Source organism: Acinonyx jubatus, chromosome D2, assembly GCF_027475565.1.
Source record: "Acinonyx jubatus isolate Ajub_Pintada_27869175 chromosome D2, VMU_Ajub_asm_v1.0, whole genome shotgun sequence".
Taxonomy (NCBI): Eukaryota; Metazoa; Chordata; class Mammalia; order Carnivora; family Felidae; genus Acinonyx; species Acinonyx jubatus.
In genome coordinates, this window is record NC_069393.1 from 33,143,577 (window position 1) to 33,160,861 (window position 17,285).

A 17,285-nucleotide genomic window follows, 5' to 3' on the forward strand; every position below is an offset into this window, starting at 1 on the left:
ACAAGAATCAGGGGGTAGGCTGGGGTGGCTGGGTTGGTTAAGTGTCTGACCCTTGATTTCGGCTCAGGTCATGATCTCACAGTTCTTGAGTTTGAGCCCCATGTTGGCCTCTATGCTAACAGTGTGGAGCCTGCTTGAGATTCTCTCCCCCTCTCTCTCTCTGACCCTCCCCCACTTCCATTCCCTCTCAAAATAAATAAATAAACAAACAAACAAAACGACAAAAAAAAAAAGAATCAGGGTTAGGTAAGGAACACTAGGGCAGAAGAAAGATATTTTTCCTTATAAGCCTTAAAGTAGTATTTCACTCTAAAATGTACATGGATTACTATGACTTGATTTTATTTTTTAATGGGTTCCAATTTGCATGGCTTTATCTCAGCCAAATCAGTCACATAATATTAGTAATGTCCTTGGGCACTGCTCAGCAATAGCTGAGCAAAGCACTTTGAGCAAACTGTAGGAAAAAGAACAACTTGAACCAAAAACTATGGAATTTGTCCTGACTTATGTCTTTCAGCACTCTGAGCAAAAAACCTAGAAAATTACTAATTTCCTGGAAAGTACCTGTGACCTAGAGAGGAAGGAGACTGCTTCTAATACTTAGGAACTAGAGTCTGAACAAGGTAAGTGTCACAGGTTCAAATAGTTGTTCTACTTTGATCAATGCTACCACAAATAAATTTTGTTCAGTGTATTAGTTCCGGGTGAAAAGTGACATGGGCAAAGTCAGGATGACAAGAAAGATTTTGACTTGTTTAGGGAATAGAAAGTAGCTTAGATTGGCTGAAAGGATAAGATAGAGGGAATCTAACTGGAAATAAAGTAAGAATCACAGGTCAGTATTTGATAATTAATGGAAGACCACTGAACACTGTTGAACAGCAAAGTGACAAAGAGCAAAGTATACTTTTTCACTCAGTTTTCAAAAGTGGTTGGTATTCAGTGAAGTTAAAGGTAAGTATTATCAGAACAGTGAAGCTCAAGGAAAGTATTATCAGAACCAATCCATATCTAGGAGTGTGGTAGGACACTTGAGGCTCTCAGGTAGAAAATGCAAGGAGGCACTCATTCTCAGGGTCAATCAAGTGACCATACACTTGCAAAAATTTGAATGCCTCCTTAAATTTCCCACTTGCACAGCCCTTAGTATCCTTATTTTGTGGGCAAAGTACCACATTCGCCTCAACTATAATGGCCAAAAAGTGGAAATAACCCCAAATGTCTATCAGCTGGTGAACAGATAAATAAAATGTTATATTCATACAGTAGAATAAAGAATATTTTTCAGCCACAAAAAGGAATGAAATACTGATACATGCCACAACATGGATAAACCTTGAAAATATGCTGAGTAAAAAAAGCTAGTCACAGAAGATCACATAATGATAACTTATGATTCCATTTGTATGTAATGTTCAGAATGGGTAAATCTATAGGGACAGAAGTAAATTAGTAAGAGTTGCCAAGGGCTGGGGTTGTAGGTAGAAATGAGGAGTGATTGCTAATGGATATATAGTTTCTTTTGGGGATGATAAAAATGTAATAAAACTGACTACACTGACCGTTGTACAACTATAAATATACTAAAAACTTTTAAATTACACGTTAAATGGGTGAATTATATACTTTGTGAATTATATCTCAACAAAACTGTTATTTTATTTTATTTTTTAAAGTTTATTTATTTATTTTGAGAGAGAGAGAGCAAGCGCAAGCAGGGGAGGGGCAAAGAGAGAGGGAGGGAGAGCAAATCCCAAGCAGGCTCTACACTGTCAGCACAGAGCTCAATTCGGGGCTCGAACTCACAAATGATGAGATCATGACCTGAGCCAAAATCAAGAGTCAGACACAACCAACTGAGCCACCCAGGTGCCCCTAAAACCGTTATTTTAAAAACAGGCATTTAGGTAACTATTGAAAGAAGAAATAAAAAAGATGAGAGTCACCATGAAGTAAGAACTTCAAATTGAATTTTAAAAACAAGTTAGGTCTTTTCATGAATTTGTAGAATAGGCATAGGAAAGGCAACTGTAAATCAGACTTCTATAGATTGCCCAGTTAAAATAATGGCCGGAATTTCATTGAGATTTCCTACTCAAAATAACTTGTGATGTGGCAATTTGTGGTTTAAACATTGGTTAAAACATGAATAATATAAATGTGTAGTTTCAATATCAGTAAATACTCTAAAAGTCAGAGGTGTCTAGAACTTACCTTTGTAATTACAAAGTTTCTTATTTCAATTCTGTGAAATAACTAGAGGTTTCCTTAGACCTGGTAGGCCCCAACTAAAATAACACTTCTTTGGGGTGCCTGAGTGGCTTAGTCGGTTGAGCATCCGACTTCGGCTCCGGTCATGATCTCACAGTCCGTGGGTTCAAGCCCCGCGTCAGGCTCTGTGCTGTCAGTTAGGAGCCTGGAGCCTGCTTCGAATTCTGTGTGTCTCTCTCTCTGCCCCTCCCCCACTCATGCTCTGTTTCTATCAAAAAATTAATAAACGTTGAAAAATGCTTAAATAAATAAACAGACAGACAGACAGACAGACACTGCTTTGGGGCACCTGGGTGGCTCAGTTGGTTAAGTATCCCACTCTTAATTTTGGCTCAGGTCACAATCTCATGGTAGTGAGATCGAACCCCATGTAGGTTCCACACTGAGCATGGGACCTGCTTGGAATTCTCTCTCTCCCTCTGTTCTGTCCCTCCTCAGCTTGTTCTCTCTCTCTCTCTCTCTCTCTCTCAAAATAATGAAAGAAGGAAAGAAGGAAAGAAGGAAAGAAGGAAAGAAGGAAAGAAGGAAAGAAAGAAAGAAAGAAAGAAAGATAGATTCTACCTTTCTCTGGGGTTTCCCAACACTGAAAGAACACATGGGAATTTCCAATTGTCCACAAGCTCTTTTCTTGTCTTCACTGACCACAAGTAAAGATAAATAAAGGCTGAAAGAAACAGCAAAAAAAGATCAAGAAATTTATTTTCTTCTGGCACCATACAACTTTGACTGGGGTCAACATTCAGGACAGGATGCACCACCAAAGGAAGTGGATCTGCACAGAAACAACAGCTGAGCCCAGATCAGAAATGAGACAATGGCACACAAACAAAGAGAAAGTTCTGTTTCTATAGATAATGGATTTTTCTACAAGCCTGACTATGAAACTACTGTACTGTCTAAAAGATATCTATTTAGAAATTTCTTCTCACGAGAAAAAACTTTTTCTTCTGGGAATTTCAAATAAGTCATTGAATTCCTGCTGGCTTTATATTAAAATCCTACCTTTCATGTCACAAGAAAAAATGAACCTACATACCAGGTCAAAATACCAACAAAAATATTCCACAAGAGTCCAATATAGTCTTATCCTCAGGTTCTGTTTTCATTTCAAAACTCAAATGCTATTTGAAAAATATGCTTTGTAGAAAATGCTTCTTGCTTTCAACATGGTACAGGAAGGTACTTTGCTAAGAGAAAGTGCTTAAATACTGAAATATAGATTTCAGAAAAGTTCATTCATTGCGCACCAACAACAGGGTTATATTTCCTATTTGCAAAAAGCTAAGTAATGAATATAATACCTTTTTTCTCAAAAGCCACTTGCCTAGAGAGCACATTTTTATAGCCAAACAGAAAGAAATAAGAAAAACTCTAAAACAGTAACAGAAGATTAAAAACATTGTTGTATATCCTACAATCATATAAATATTGATGTTTGTGTCTGATGTAAATGAGAGAGAGAGAGAGAAAAAATTCACAAATTTAGTATATGGCACTGTCCCCAAAACAAAAATAAAGGGGGCGCCTGGGTGGCGCAGTCGTTTAAGCGTCCGACTTCAGCCAGGTCACGATCTCGCGGTCCGTGAGTTCGAGCCCCGCGTCGGGCTCTGGGCTGATGGCTCAGAGCCTGGAGCCTGTTTCCGATTCTGTGTCTCCCTCTCTCTCTGCCCCTCCCCCGTTCATGCTCTGTCTCTCTCTGTCCCAAAAATAAATAAACGTTGAAAAAAAAATTTTTTTTAAAACAAAAATAAAGAATTTGGGTAGCCTTTTCTACAGATGTACTCCCTAGAAGAAAAAGGACTAAAAAGTGAACCTCAGAGGTGCTAGGTGCCTCAGTCAGTTAAACATCTGACTCTTGATTTCCACTCAGGTCACGATCTCACAGTTCGTGAGATTGAGCTCTACATGGTGCTCTGTGAGGACAGTGTGGGGCTTGCTTGGGATTCTCTCCCCCCGCCCCGCCCCTCCCCTGCTCACTCTGTCTCTCTCAAAAAAAAAACATTTTAAAAAAAGTAAACCTCAAGGTGAATTCTACTTTCCCACTAGTTCTCATTAAACATAAAAAATGTGTCCATATTTTTAATATCAATAGACAAACCTATAATTTTAGTGAAGATGTGATCAAGCTGGTGATTGGCTCAACATTAACCTGAACATTAGAATTTATCTTCAATATTATTTCTTCTGGGAACAATATTGTTTTTCTACAAGCTAAATGTTCCTTTTAGCACTTCATGTTATTTTCCCAGCTCCATACCCATATCATTCCTACTCATCCCAATGCTCAGCAATCTCTTCTATGTCTGGAAAATCCCTTAACACTCACAGCTCCCAGAATGTTATCCTTGTCAGCCTCTGCCTTCCCTTGCCTTTTCAATGATGCCTTTCACTTATAGGCACATCCAAACCTCAATAGGACAGTGAATTTATCAGCAACTATCAACAATGGAAAGGGTCTGGAATGGGGTGGGGAGTTTCATGTGTGACCAGCAGTTCATGGATTCCCCACCTGCTATACTTAGCCATTTTGACATAACCTTTAAGGCAGACACCCTATCTTGGTATTCTTTTTAGGGCTATCCATTGGCATTTTATACACCGATGAAAATGTTCCATATCTGCACTGTCCAATACAATAGCCACATGTGACTATATGGCTAGTACAAGTGAAGAGACGAATTTTTACACTTATTTAATTTTTTAAATATTTTTTAGTGGCACCTGGGTGGCTCAGTCGGTTGAACGTCTGACCTCAGCTCAGGTCATGATCTCACAGCTCATGAGTTGGAGCCCTGCATTGGGCTCTGTGCTGACAGCTCAGAGCCTGGAGCCTGCTTCAGATTCTGTCTCCCTCTCTCTCTCTACCCCTCCCCCACTCATGCTCTGTCTCTCTCTCCCTCTCTCTCTCTCTCTCAAAAATAAATAAACACTACAAAAAAAAATTTTTTAAGATTTTTTAAATGTTTATTTAAAAACACTCAATAATCACTCTGAAGGTAAATGGACAAAATGCTCCAAACAAAAGACATAGGGTAAGGCACCCGGGTGGCTCAGTCATTAAGCATCTGACTATGGCTCAGGTCATGATCTCACAGTTCATGAGTTCAAGTCCCACATCAGGTGAGCTCGAGCTCCACTTCGGGTGAGCACAAGCCCCACTTTGGCTGAGCTCGAGCCTTGCTTCTGGTGAGGTGAAGCCCTGCTTCAGGTGAACAAAAGCCCTGTTTCAGGTGAACAGGAGCCCCACTTTGGGTGAGCCCCCTTTTCTCTTTCTCTCTCCCTACCCTCCTGGGATTCTCCTTTCTCTCTCTGCCCCTTGCTCACTTGTGCCCTTTCTCTCTCAAAACAAAACAAAACAAAACCACACATAGGGTATGTCAGAATGGATGGAAAAACAAGATCCATCTATACGCTGCCTACCAGAGACTAATTTTAGACCTAAAGACACCTACAGATTAAAAGTGAAAGGATGGAGAACCATCTATCACACTATGCTAACAGAGGTCAAAAGAAAGCCAAAGTAGCCATACTTGTATCAGACAAACTAGATTTTAAAACAAAGACTGTAAATGAGATGAAGAAGGGCATTATATCATAATTAAGGGATCTACCCATCAAGAAGATCTAACAATTATAGGGGTGCCTGGGTGACTCAGTTGGCTAAGCATACAACTTCACCTCAGGTCATGATCTCACAGTTAGTGAAAGACTCATCCTCAATGGGGAAAAACTGAGAGCTTTCCCTCTAAGGTCAGGAACATGACAGGGATGTCCACTCTCACCATTGTTGTTCAACATAGTACTGGAAGTCCCAGCCTCAGCAATCAGACAACAAAACAAAATAAAAGGCATCCAAATTGCCAAAGGAGAAGACAAACTTAAACTCTTCGCAGATGACATAATACTCTACGTCAATAACCTGAAAGACTCCACCAAAAAACTGAACTATCAGCTAGAACTGATACGAGAATTCAGCAGTCGCAAAATATAAAATCAATGTACAGAAATCAGTTGCATTTTTAAACACCAATATTGAAGCAGCAGAAAGAGAAATCAAGGAATTTATCCCATTTACAACTACAGCAAAAACCATAAGATACCTAGGAATAAACCTAACTAAAGAGGCAAAAGATCTGTACACTGAAAACTATAGAAAGCTTATGAAAGAAATTGAAGAAGACACAAAGATATGGAAAAACATTCCATGCTCTTGGATTGGAAGAAGAAATACTGTTAAAATTTTGATACTACCCAAAAGCAATCCCTACATTCAATGCAATCCCTATCAAAATACCAGCATCCTTCACAGAGCTAGAACAAACAATCCTAAAATTTGTATGGAACCAGAAAAAGACCCCAGATAGCCAAAGTCATGTTCAAAAAGAAAATCAAAGCTGGAGGCATCACAATTCAGGACTTCAAGCTGTATTACAAAGCTGTAATCACCAAGACAGTATGGCACTAGGCACTAAAACAGAAACATAGATCAATGGAACAGAATAGAGAAGCCAGAAATGGACCCACAAATGTATGGCCAACTAATCTTCGAAAAAGCAAGAAAGAGTATCTAAGGGAAAAAAGACAATCTCTTCAGCAAATGGTGCTGGGAAAACTGGACCGCAACATGCAGAAGAATGACTCTAGACCACTTTCTTATACCATACACAAAATAAATTCAAAATGGATGAAAGACCTAAATGTAAGACAGGAACCATCAAAATCCTACAGAAGAAAACAGGCAGCAACCTTTTGACCTTGGCTACAGCAACTTCTTCCTAGTTATGTCTCCAGAGGCAAGGGAAATAAAAACAAAAATGAACAATTGGGACCTCATGAAGATAAAAAGCTTCTGCACAAAAAGGAAATAATCAACAAAACTAAAGGCAACCAATGGAGTAGGAGAAGATATTTGCAAATGACATATTGGATAAAGGTTAGTATCCAAAATCTATAAAGAACTTCTCAAATTCAACATCCAAAAAACAAATAATCCAGTGAAGAAATGGGCAGAAGACATAAATAGACACTTTTCCAAAGAAGACATCCACATGGCTGACAGACACATGAAAAGATGCTCTCTATCACTCATCATCAGAAAAACACAAATCAAAACTATGATGAAATACCACCTCACACTGTCAGAATGGCTAAAATTAACAACTCAGCGAACAACAGATGTTGGTGAGGATGTGGAGAAACAGGAACCCTTTTGCACTGTTGGTGGGAATGCAAACTGGTGCAGCCACTCTGGAAAATAGTATGGAGGTTGCTCAAAAAATGAAAAATAGAATTACCCTACAACCCACCAATAGCACTACTAGGTATTTATCCAAAGAATACAAAAATGCTGATTCAAAGGGGCACATGTACCCCAATGTTTACAGCAGCACTATCAACAATAGCCAAATTATGGAAATAGCACAAAGGTCCATTGACTAATAAGTGGATACAGAAGATATGTAGTATGGGGCGCCTGAGTGGCTCAGTCAGGGGCGCCTGGGTGGCTAGGTCATCTGAGCATCTGATTCTCGATTTCGGCTCAGGTCACCATCTCACAATTCAAGTCCCGCGTCAGCCTCTACACTGGCAGCACAGAGCCTGCTTGGAATTCTTTTTCTCTCTCCTTCTCTCTCTCTGTCTCTGTCTGCCTCTCCCCTGCTTGCACTCTCTATAAACAAACAAACACACACACATTAAAAAAAAGATGTGAGATACACACACACACACACACACACACACACACACACACACAACGGAATACTACTTGACTTGGCAATCAAAAAGAATGAAATCTTGCCATTTGCAACAATGTGGATGGAACCAGAGTATATTATGCTAAGAGAAATAAGTCAGTCAAAGAAAGACAAATATCGTATGATTTCATTCATATGTAGAATTTAAGAAAACACAAAAGATGAACATAGGGGAAGAGAAGGAAAAATAAGATAAAAAGAGGGAGGGAGGCAAACCATAAGAGACTTTTAAAGACAGAACAAACTGAGGATTGCTGGAAGGGAGGTGAGTGAGAGGATGAGCTAATGATTGATGGGCATTAAGGAGGGCACTTGTTGGGATGAGCACTGGGTAAGTGATGAATCATTGGGTTTTACTCCTGAAACCAATAGTACACAGTATGTTAACTAACTTGAATTTAAATAAAGAAATATTTTTAAAATTAAAAAAAATCTTTTTTAAAAAAGAAAAAGATAGATAGCCACCCAAACACCCTGTGAGCATAAAAATTATAAAAAAAAAAGTATATCAGGGAGCCTGGGTGGCTCAGTCAGTTAAGTATCCAACTCTTGATCTCTGTTGGGGTCATGATCTCACAGCTCATGAGATCAAGTCCTGTGTCAGGCTCTGCGCTGACAGCATGAAGCCTGCTCGGGATTTTCTATCTCTACCCTTACCCGCCTTTGCACACATGCACGCTGTCTCCCTCTCAAAAATAAGAGGCTCAGTCAGTTAAGCCTCCAACTTTAGCTCAGGTTGTGATCTTGCAGTTTGTGAGTTCGAGCCCTGCACTGGGTTCTGTGCTGACAGCTCAGAGCCTGGAGCCTGCTTCAGATTCTGTGTCTCCCTCTCTCTCTGCCCCTCTCCTGCTCACAATGTGTGTGTGTGTCTCTCTCTCTCAAAAATAAATAAATGGTAAATAAATAAACAAACATTTAAAAACATTTTATTATATCAATAGATACCACAGATAACACAACACATTAGAGAAACTATGTGCTCTCTCTATATATAAATGTAAATATAAATGACTTTTTTAAAAAAGTGTATGCTTCCACATACATATAAAGAGTTCTTGTTAATCAAAAGGTAAAAGAAAAAGTTTTAAAAAAAAGTCAGGGGCGCCTGGGTGGTTCCAGTGGGTTAAGCCTTAGTCAATTTTGGCTCTGTTCATGATCTCACAGTTCATGGGATCATGGCCTGCATCAGGCTCTGCACGGACAGCATGGAGCCTGCTTAGGATTCTCTCTCTCCCTCTCTCTATGCCCCCACCCCACTCACACTCTGTCTCTCAAAATAAATAAATAAACTTAAAAAAAATAACAAAATATAAAAAGTCAAAGGATAGAATAAACAGTTTCACAGAAAGAAATATAGTCAATAAAGAAATTAAAATATGCTCAAACTCACAAGTAACTTGAAAACTGCAAATTTTCTACCCATCATATTAGTAAAAATGTACAAGATTGATAATACCAAGTGTTGGCAAGTATGTAAGGATATAGGCACTTTCATAATCTGCTAGTGGAATGCATAATAGTACACAGACTATGAAAGGCAGATTGGCAGTATCTTTGAAAATATACATACCTTTCAAGCAATAATTACAGCCACTACTCTACAGGTATTCTAGAACATCAATCCAAGAGAAAGAATAAGGGATGTTCATTTTGGTTGGTAAATGCAAAAATCTTGGACAACTTAAATGTCCATCAATAAAAAAAAAAAAAAAAGGTTAAGTAAATTACAAAAAATCAAAAGGAAATACAATCAGCTGTTAAAAAGTGTATATTGACAGAAATCTTATAGGCACATAGCTAAGTTTTAAAAAAGAGAAAGAGCTGCAAGGGTACCTGGGTGGCTCAGTCAGTTAACCATCTGACTTTTGGTTTCAGCTCAAGTCATAATCTCAGAGTTCAGGAAAGTGAGCCTTGTGTCAGGCTCTGTACTGACAGCAAGGATCCTGCTTGGGATTCTCCTCACCCTCTCTCTCTGCCCCTCCCTTACTCCCACTCACTCTCTCTCATAATAAATAAACTTTTAAAAAAGTGTTTTTAATTTAAAAATAAATAGGGGCACCTGGGTGGTTCAATCGGTTAAGCGTCCAACTTCGGCTCAGGTCATGATCTCATAGTTTGTGAGTTGGACAAAGTCAGCTCTGTGCTGATAGCTCACAGTCTGAAGCCTGCTTCAGATTCTGTGTCTCTGTCTCTTTCTGCCCCCCTCCCACTCTGTCTTTCTCTCTCAAAAATAAACATTTAAAAAAAATTTGGGGGGGGGGGGGGAAATGCAAGCTGGTGCAGCCACTCTAGAAAACAGTATGGAGGTTCCTCAAAAAACTAAAAATAGAACTACCCTATGACCCAGCAATTACACTACTAGGTATTTATCCAAGGGATACAGGTGTGCTATTTCGAAGGAACATTTGCATCCCAATGTTTATAGCAGCACTATCAACAATAGCCAAAGTATGGAAAGAGCCCAAATGTCCATCGATGGATGAATGGATAAAGAAGATGTGGTATACACACACACACACACACACACACACACACACACACACACACACACAATGGAGTATTACTTGGCAATCAAAAAGAATGAAATCTTGCCATTTGCAACTATGTGGATGGAACTGGAGGCTATTATGCTAAGTGAAATTAGTCAAAGAAAGATGAATATCATATGACTTCACTCATATGAGAACTTTAAGAGACAAAAAAGATGAACATAAGGGAAGGGAAACAAAAATCATATAAAAACAGGGAGAGGGACAAAGCATAAGAGACTCTTAAATATGGAAAACAAACAGAGGGTTACTGGAGGGATTGTGGGAGGGGGTCTGGGCTAAATGGGTAAAGGGCATTAAGGAATCTATTCCTGAAATCATTGTTGCACTAGATGCTAATTTGGATGTAAATTTAAAAAATAAAATAAATAAATAAAATTAAAATTAAAAAAATTTTAATAAACAAAATCTTGGAGCATCTGGCTAGCTCAGTCATAAGAGCATGCTATTCTTGATCTTGGGGTTGTGAGTTTGAGCCCCACGCTGGGTGTAGTGATTACTTAAAAAATAAAATCTTTAAAAATTTTTTTTCAAGTCTTTTGAAGAAGACATAAACACTGAAGACAAGAAAGAAAAATAAATATGGAAAAATGTTCAATTTCACAGGCAAAGAAATGGAAATTTAAAGTGAGATAGCACTTTTCACCTATCATGTAAACTGTTTTTAATTTGTTCAATGTCTATTTACTATTGCTGATATAAGTGCTGGGAAATTAATACTTTTTCCCACACATCCCTGGAGGAGTGTAAATGGATAGAACCTTTCCAAGAGGTATGTGTATAAAAGTAGAAGAAAAGATCTTCAGGCTCTCCTGTGGAGATTCAGAGTTAAAGAACACTTTTCGGCCATTATCCTCTTTACACATCCGCGGTTACTCTTTCAGTTTTCAACCCTCTGGGGCAGAAGTTCCATGCTCTGCCCTCAAGGCTCTTCCTCTCATTACACTCTTACTCTAAACCTTTCTTAGAAAAATGTCTCAATGCCTAAAAATAATTCACATAAAAAACATGGGCACCCAGCCCACTTAGTTAAAAGGTGTTAGAAAACAGAATCTTATTCACACCCAGATGTTTGTGGAGCCTATAGATGAGGGACTGCTGCAGAAAGTCAACTCAATGAAAAACCTGACCTGACTCACCTTCAAATGTGTATGTATTTCTTAATAATATTAGGTATTACAACATAGTTGTAACCCTCCACTTTTTTCTTAATGTTTATTTATTTTTGAGAGAGAGGGAACATGCAAGCACTAGTTGGGGAGGGACAGAGAGGGAGCCAGAGGATCCAAAGCAGGCTCACTGACAGAGAGCCCAATGCGGTGCTCAACCTCACGAGCCCTGAGATCATGATGTGAGCCAAACTCAGATGCTTAACCAGCTGAGCCACCGAGGCTCCCCCCTCCACTTTTTTTAAGGCATATAAACATTTATTAAAATGGGTCAATAATGCAGCTAGACACAGAAAAATGAAACAGTAATATAATAAACCAAATGTAAGAAGCCTCTGAATGAACTATGCATTTATCCTAAGTATCAGTAGGAAGTATAAGTACAGTAGAAGGGAAACAAGTCATCAGTTTGTACTCTCATCTATCAATAGCCTCCTGACAACTCTGGTTTCCTGAAATTAGCTGAGAGCATCTATAACTCAGTGCATAGTGATTATTAAATATAATTTGGCAATGTGGTACAGTAGAAGAAACACTTAATTAGAAATCAGGACACCTGGGACATTGCAGGAGTGTGACTCTGGCAAGTCACTTAAAAGTTCCTGTTGCCTTGGGGCATCTGGGTGGCTCCATGGGTTGAGCATTTGACTCTTGATTTCAGATTTCAGCTCAGGTCATAATATCGCAATTTGTGAGATCGAGCCCTGTGTCAGGCTTTGCACTGACAGTGTGGATCCTGCTTGGAAATCTCTCTCTCTCCCCCTCTCTCTCTGCCCCTTCCCCACTCTGTTGTGTGTGCATGCATGCACTCTCTCAAAATAAATATACTTTAAAAAAAGTCTGAATGCAAATATATAAATACATGTGACATGTATATATTTTTCTTAATACAAAAAAAGCAGTATAAAATGTTTAAATCTCTTAAAGTCTGTTGTAATAACATTTGCTCTATACTGCATATGAATATAATCATTTCCATTATTAAAATGATCACTTTCCAGAAGATTGCAAATGTTAACAATTGCTTGTTATGACTATTTTCCCAAGCATAGCTCCCTATACAATTATATACAACATGAATATGGCAATTTACTCAATTCTCTGTTCAACAACATAAACTCATACTTAGCATCATGTTAATATTCAAATTAGTTCCCATATGTAGTGTAAACATTTGAGGGAGAAAAAAATATATGAACAAAGACACAGAGGTTGAATTCTGATCTTCTGGCCAATTCTACCTTCAATCTCTGCCCCACCCCAATCTCGAGGTACTCTCCCTGCAAAAGAAAGGAATCTTGCTTAGGTTTTTCCAATCACATATATTTCCAACTCCAATCCCTAATCTGACATTTACTAGCTCTATGATCTTTAGCAACTTCCTTAATTTTTTGTTTAAAATTGAAGCACTAAGGACCAGCTGAAGAGCAGAATGTTATGAATATAAAATGAGATAATGTATCTGGCACATTAATAATCAGTCAAAAATTTTAGTTATTATGCTTAATTATTGACTTAAGAACATACAGTGATATTTAAGAGTACCAAAAAAAGACTTAAATCACAAGCTGACTTGTGAATTTTGTCATTGTAACTTTTATCTCTTCTGAGAAACATAATATGTATTCTATTAATGCAGCATAGTTTAGAATTTGTTTAGTATTTTGTAATTTTTTTTTAATTTTTTTTTCAACGTTTATTTATTTGTGGGACAGAGAGAGACAGAGCATGAACGGGGGAGGGGCAGAGAGAGAGGGAGACACAGAATCGGAAACAGGCTCCAGGCTCTGAGCCATGAGGCCAGAGCCTGACGCGGGGCTCGAACTCATGGACCGCGAGATCGTGACCTGGCTGAAGTCGGACGCTTAACCGACTGCGCCACCCAGGCGCCCCAGTATTTTGTAATTTTTAAAATTATTTCTTCCTTTATAATCTTGTCAACTAAGAAAACCCCTGAGGGCCAGAATCTTGTTTCATGAGCTTGTGTGCACATACTGTGCTTTTTTTTTTTTTTTTTTTTTTGAGAGAGAGAGAGCACATATAATGGGGGGGGGGGGGGGGGTGCAGGGCAGAGAAAGAGAATGAATCTCAAGCAGGCTCCAAGCTCAGAGCCTGCCATGGGGTCCATCCCATGATCCTGGGATCATGACTTGAGCCAAATCAAGAGTCAGACACTCAACAGACTGAAACCACCCACCTGCCCCTATATTGTTCTTATTACATTGTAATTATTTGTTTCTCTGTCAGTCTACCTGGGTTCTGAGCATTGCAAGGCAGAGAGCAAAGCTTACCCCTATTTGTATCCTAAAAGCTTAGTAATGATACAAAATAGGTCTCAGTAAATGTTTGTTGAATGGATAAATGAATGAATAACTCTCACCCCTCCCCTCAATGCCTTACACAGTACTCCACACATAATAGGAACTCAGTAAAGCTCTTTAATGGATCCATGCAGAAATCATTTGGACCCAACCACATAAAGCTGTATCCTGCCTCAGAAAGGCTTTAAAGTGTAGCTACTAATATTACAAATTAAAACTTTTAGTCTAACACATATCAAATAAATAGGTTCAATGACTAACCACATCAAGGGTAGTGCCAGAAGGATTTAAAAGCCATTATTCTAATTAATGAATTTGTGAACCTCAAATGGAAAAATCCAGTTACATAATCAAAAGAGGTTATCCCCTACAAATGTATACCTACAAAAGACAGTAAGAAAAATTATCAGATAGTTTGTAATTGTTTTTATGCCTGAATTGAAGCCATTGTTTTCAGTAGAAATAAGAGTTCAGGAGCAAAGTGGTCCAACCTCATCTCCACAAAACAGTTCTGAAACTGAGAAACTAAATATTTTGCCCTCTCCTTGATTTTAACTCCTGGGAGACTCCCTTTATTCCCAGATTAGCAGATATTCAAAACTTGTTCTATCTCCTAAAATAAAACCTCATCCATTTCTTAAAAGGCAAATAACCTGAATATGCGCACTTTGGGAACACTAGGTTTTATATTCAAGTTAACTAAAACTATCCTTAGTGTTCAGCCTTCTGCTGCAGCAATAGAAACACTTTCCTTACTTTTTAAATTACATTCGTGGAAGGCTTAAGTGTCGTGCTGCACATTCTTTCACTGTATCAGCTAAACTGGTTTTACACTGCATATATAATTTCAAAAGTACACCGTAAAGGAATTCTATACTTGAATGAATCTGGGAAGAAACGTGATCTCAGCACACACACCCCTTCTTTCAACTCAATACGCTCCAGAGGAAGCACATCTTAGGGGTTTTTTTTCCTAAAGAATTTCTCCCCCGTCCCCACCCCACACTTTATTTTACAGCAGCAATCATTCATTATCCCACTCAACAGTCTCTCCGCAGAAAGAACCTTTCCAACTAATCCTAGTTCACCAGGACCCTACTTCTACATCTTACAGTCCGTGGGGGATTTCTTTGGAAGGGACAAGTGTTGGTGGAGGTCCGGGACGCCACCATTCCCGCCACGCCATTTAGGACCCAGGTCCTGGCGCGCAGTCTTAGACCAGCTTTCGGCGGACCCCGTGAGCCGCGAAGGGTCCGACACAGTCCCCCCCCCCCCCCCCCCCCCCCCCCGTCCTCACCAGTGCAAAGCAAACCGGGCCCAACCTCTGTGCTCCCATTCAATATACCCTCCACCTCGCGGTACCCCATTTCTTCCCACTTACTCCTCGATGTAGTCCGGTCCCTTTATCCAGTTCTGAGTCCGCGTAACCCTCTTCCTGCCAACGCACACCCTTCCACACTCCGGCCCCTGCCCCTTGAACCCTACTACACCGCCGTCCCTCCCACTGGACCTCACGGCAGCTCTAGCCCTCCGAGTGCCCTAGTGCAGACCTGCGCCAGGTCCCTTTACCCACTGGACCTGGGTCCTCTCCAACACGTCACACTTGGGCCCGTTATTCCCGACCTACCCCCACCACCAGGGCTACCCCCTGCACCCCCGTTACCTCCGACCCCGCCCCCCTGAGGGTGTCGCACTCACAGTTCCTGCCGCCGCATCCTTAACCGCCGCGGCTGCTATAGCTACGGGGAGCCAAGGCAACCAGCTCTCGCGACACTTTCCTCAGCTAACGGCGAGAACAGCCGAGAAGAACCTCTAGCAAGAAAGTAAACGAGTCGGGCTTGAGAAGGCTAAGTATATCTCGCGATAGTAGTGTGTAAAATGGCGGCCGCCAGGCGTTAGGGGCGGCCTGGAAAAGTCTGGTAGTGGGTGAGGGCAAAGAAGAATGTGTATCGAGGGAGTCGGAAAACTATTGCAGGGGGGAACGGGTTGACCTGGGGGAAGTTAGTATGGCGAACCCTACACTGGAATAGCTTTAGGGATGTGGCCTTGTTTGCTCCAAGTGCCTCAAAGTTAGAGCAGTGACGCCTTTAGTTCCGTTTTCCTAGCATTTTCCTTATGCATGAGGAGTTAGAGATGGAGCGAGCAAGCCAGATGTTGATCTTACCGTCTCCTCGTAACCTTCCTTCAGGAAATTTTCATCCGTTCTTCTCACACTGGTTTGCACACGGCATTTGGTTTCACAGAAATAATTTGTTTATTCACGAGTTCCCCACCCCTATCAGTTCGCCAGACCAAAATAGGAAATGAAAGGTTTTTTTGTGTGTTTTGTTTTGTATTTTTAATTGAACATAAGCACAGGTGTTTGGCCTTGGATGCGGAAGGGGACCGCATTGGTGTATGACTTGAACTTTGCACTTGTTGCTTGCAGCTCTGTGGACACATCCTGAATTCCTGACTCACAAAACTTAGTTGTAGGGCTTTCTCTATGCTCTCAGACAACTGTAAATGCAGACTGAGAAGCATCTGGAACAGAAGATGGATTTAAAGAACGTAGTGGAGGTTGGTTGGAAAGTAGTGAGTTATTTTAATTGGTTGTTCACAGTCAGTTACAGATCGAACTTACTCTCTTTTCCTCCTTCTCACTACTGCACTGGACTTAAAAACAGAACAACAACAACAAAAGTTGGTGAACAAGGAAGAGTAAAACAGGAAGTAATTTTTTGGAATTTTTTCCCCCAACTTTAAGGGTAGGCACTTAATAATTATTTTATGGTTAACTGAAATCTCTATGTCTCATGAAGGTTGTTAATGTGTCTTTGTACAGCTGATGTCTCACACAATACCTGGTATACAGTAGGCACTCAATAAACATTTGTTAAAGGAATATAGCCTTTAACTTTGGTGAAGGACTCACAGAGTTTTAAGCATGAAAATCTGATGGAAATTGTGAACCCATATCCAGATCCTGTCTGTGCTCTACCCATATTCCCTCAGCCCACCCCAGAGCTTACTACAGCCTTGATAGATAGTGCAGGTCCATACCTTCCTACCTCAAACACCTGTGTATTTCTTTGCCTGGAAGTGCCAGCAGAGTTAAAATTCCCAGTAGCAATCTGCATCCAAAGAAAGATGGCATTTGGTGGCTAAATACTACAGTTCCTCATCCCCTCAGTGGGGCAATTCTGAGTTCACTGTAGTGTTTCCCAAAACTTACTAACA

At 40.0% G+C, this 17,285-nt stretch overlaps 1 protein-coding gene across 5 annotated transcripts in view; it reads right to left on the reverse strand.

The window, feature by feature from the left end:
* USP54 (ubiquitin specific peptidase 54) overlaps positions 1-15,891 on the reverse strand; it is a 128,394-nt gene extending 112,503 nt beyond the window's left edge. For 3 of the 5 annotated variants that reach the window (XM_053207485.1, XM_053207486.1, XM_053207483.1), the window contains exon 1: positions 15,448-15,674. The gene's annotated coding sequence lies outside the window, so the exon portion shown is untranslated. Of the gene's footprint in view, positions 1-15,447; positions 15,675-15,764 lie in introns of those variants that run through there. The other 2 variants (XM_053207487.1, XM_053207482.1) reach the window with 2 other exon arrangements.
* Positions 15,892-17,285: the final 1,394 nt, after the last annotated feature.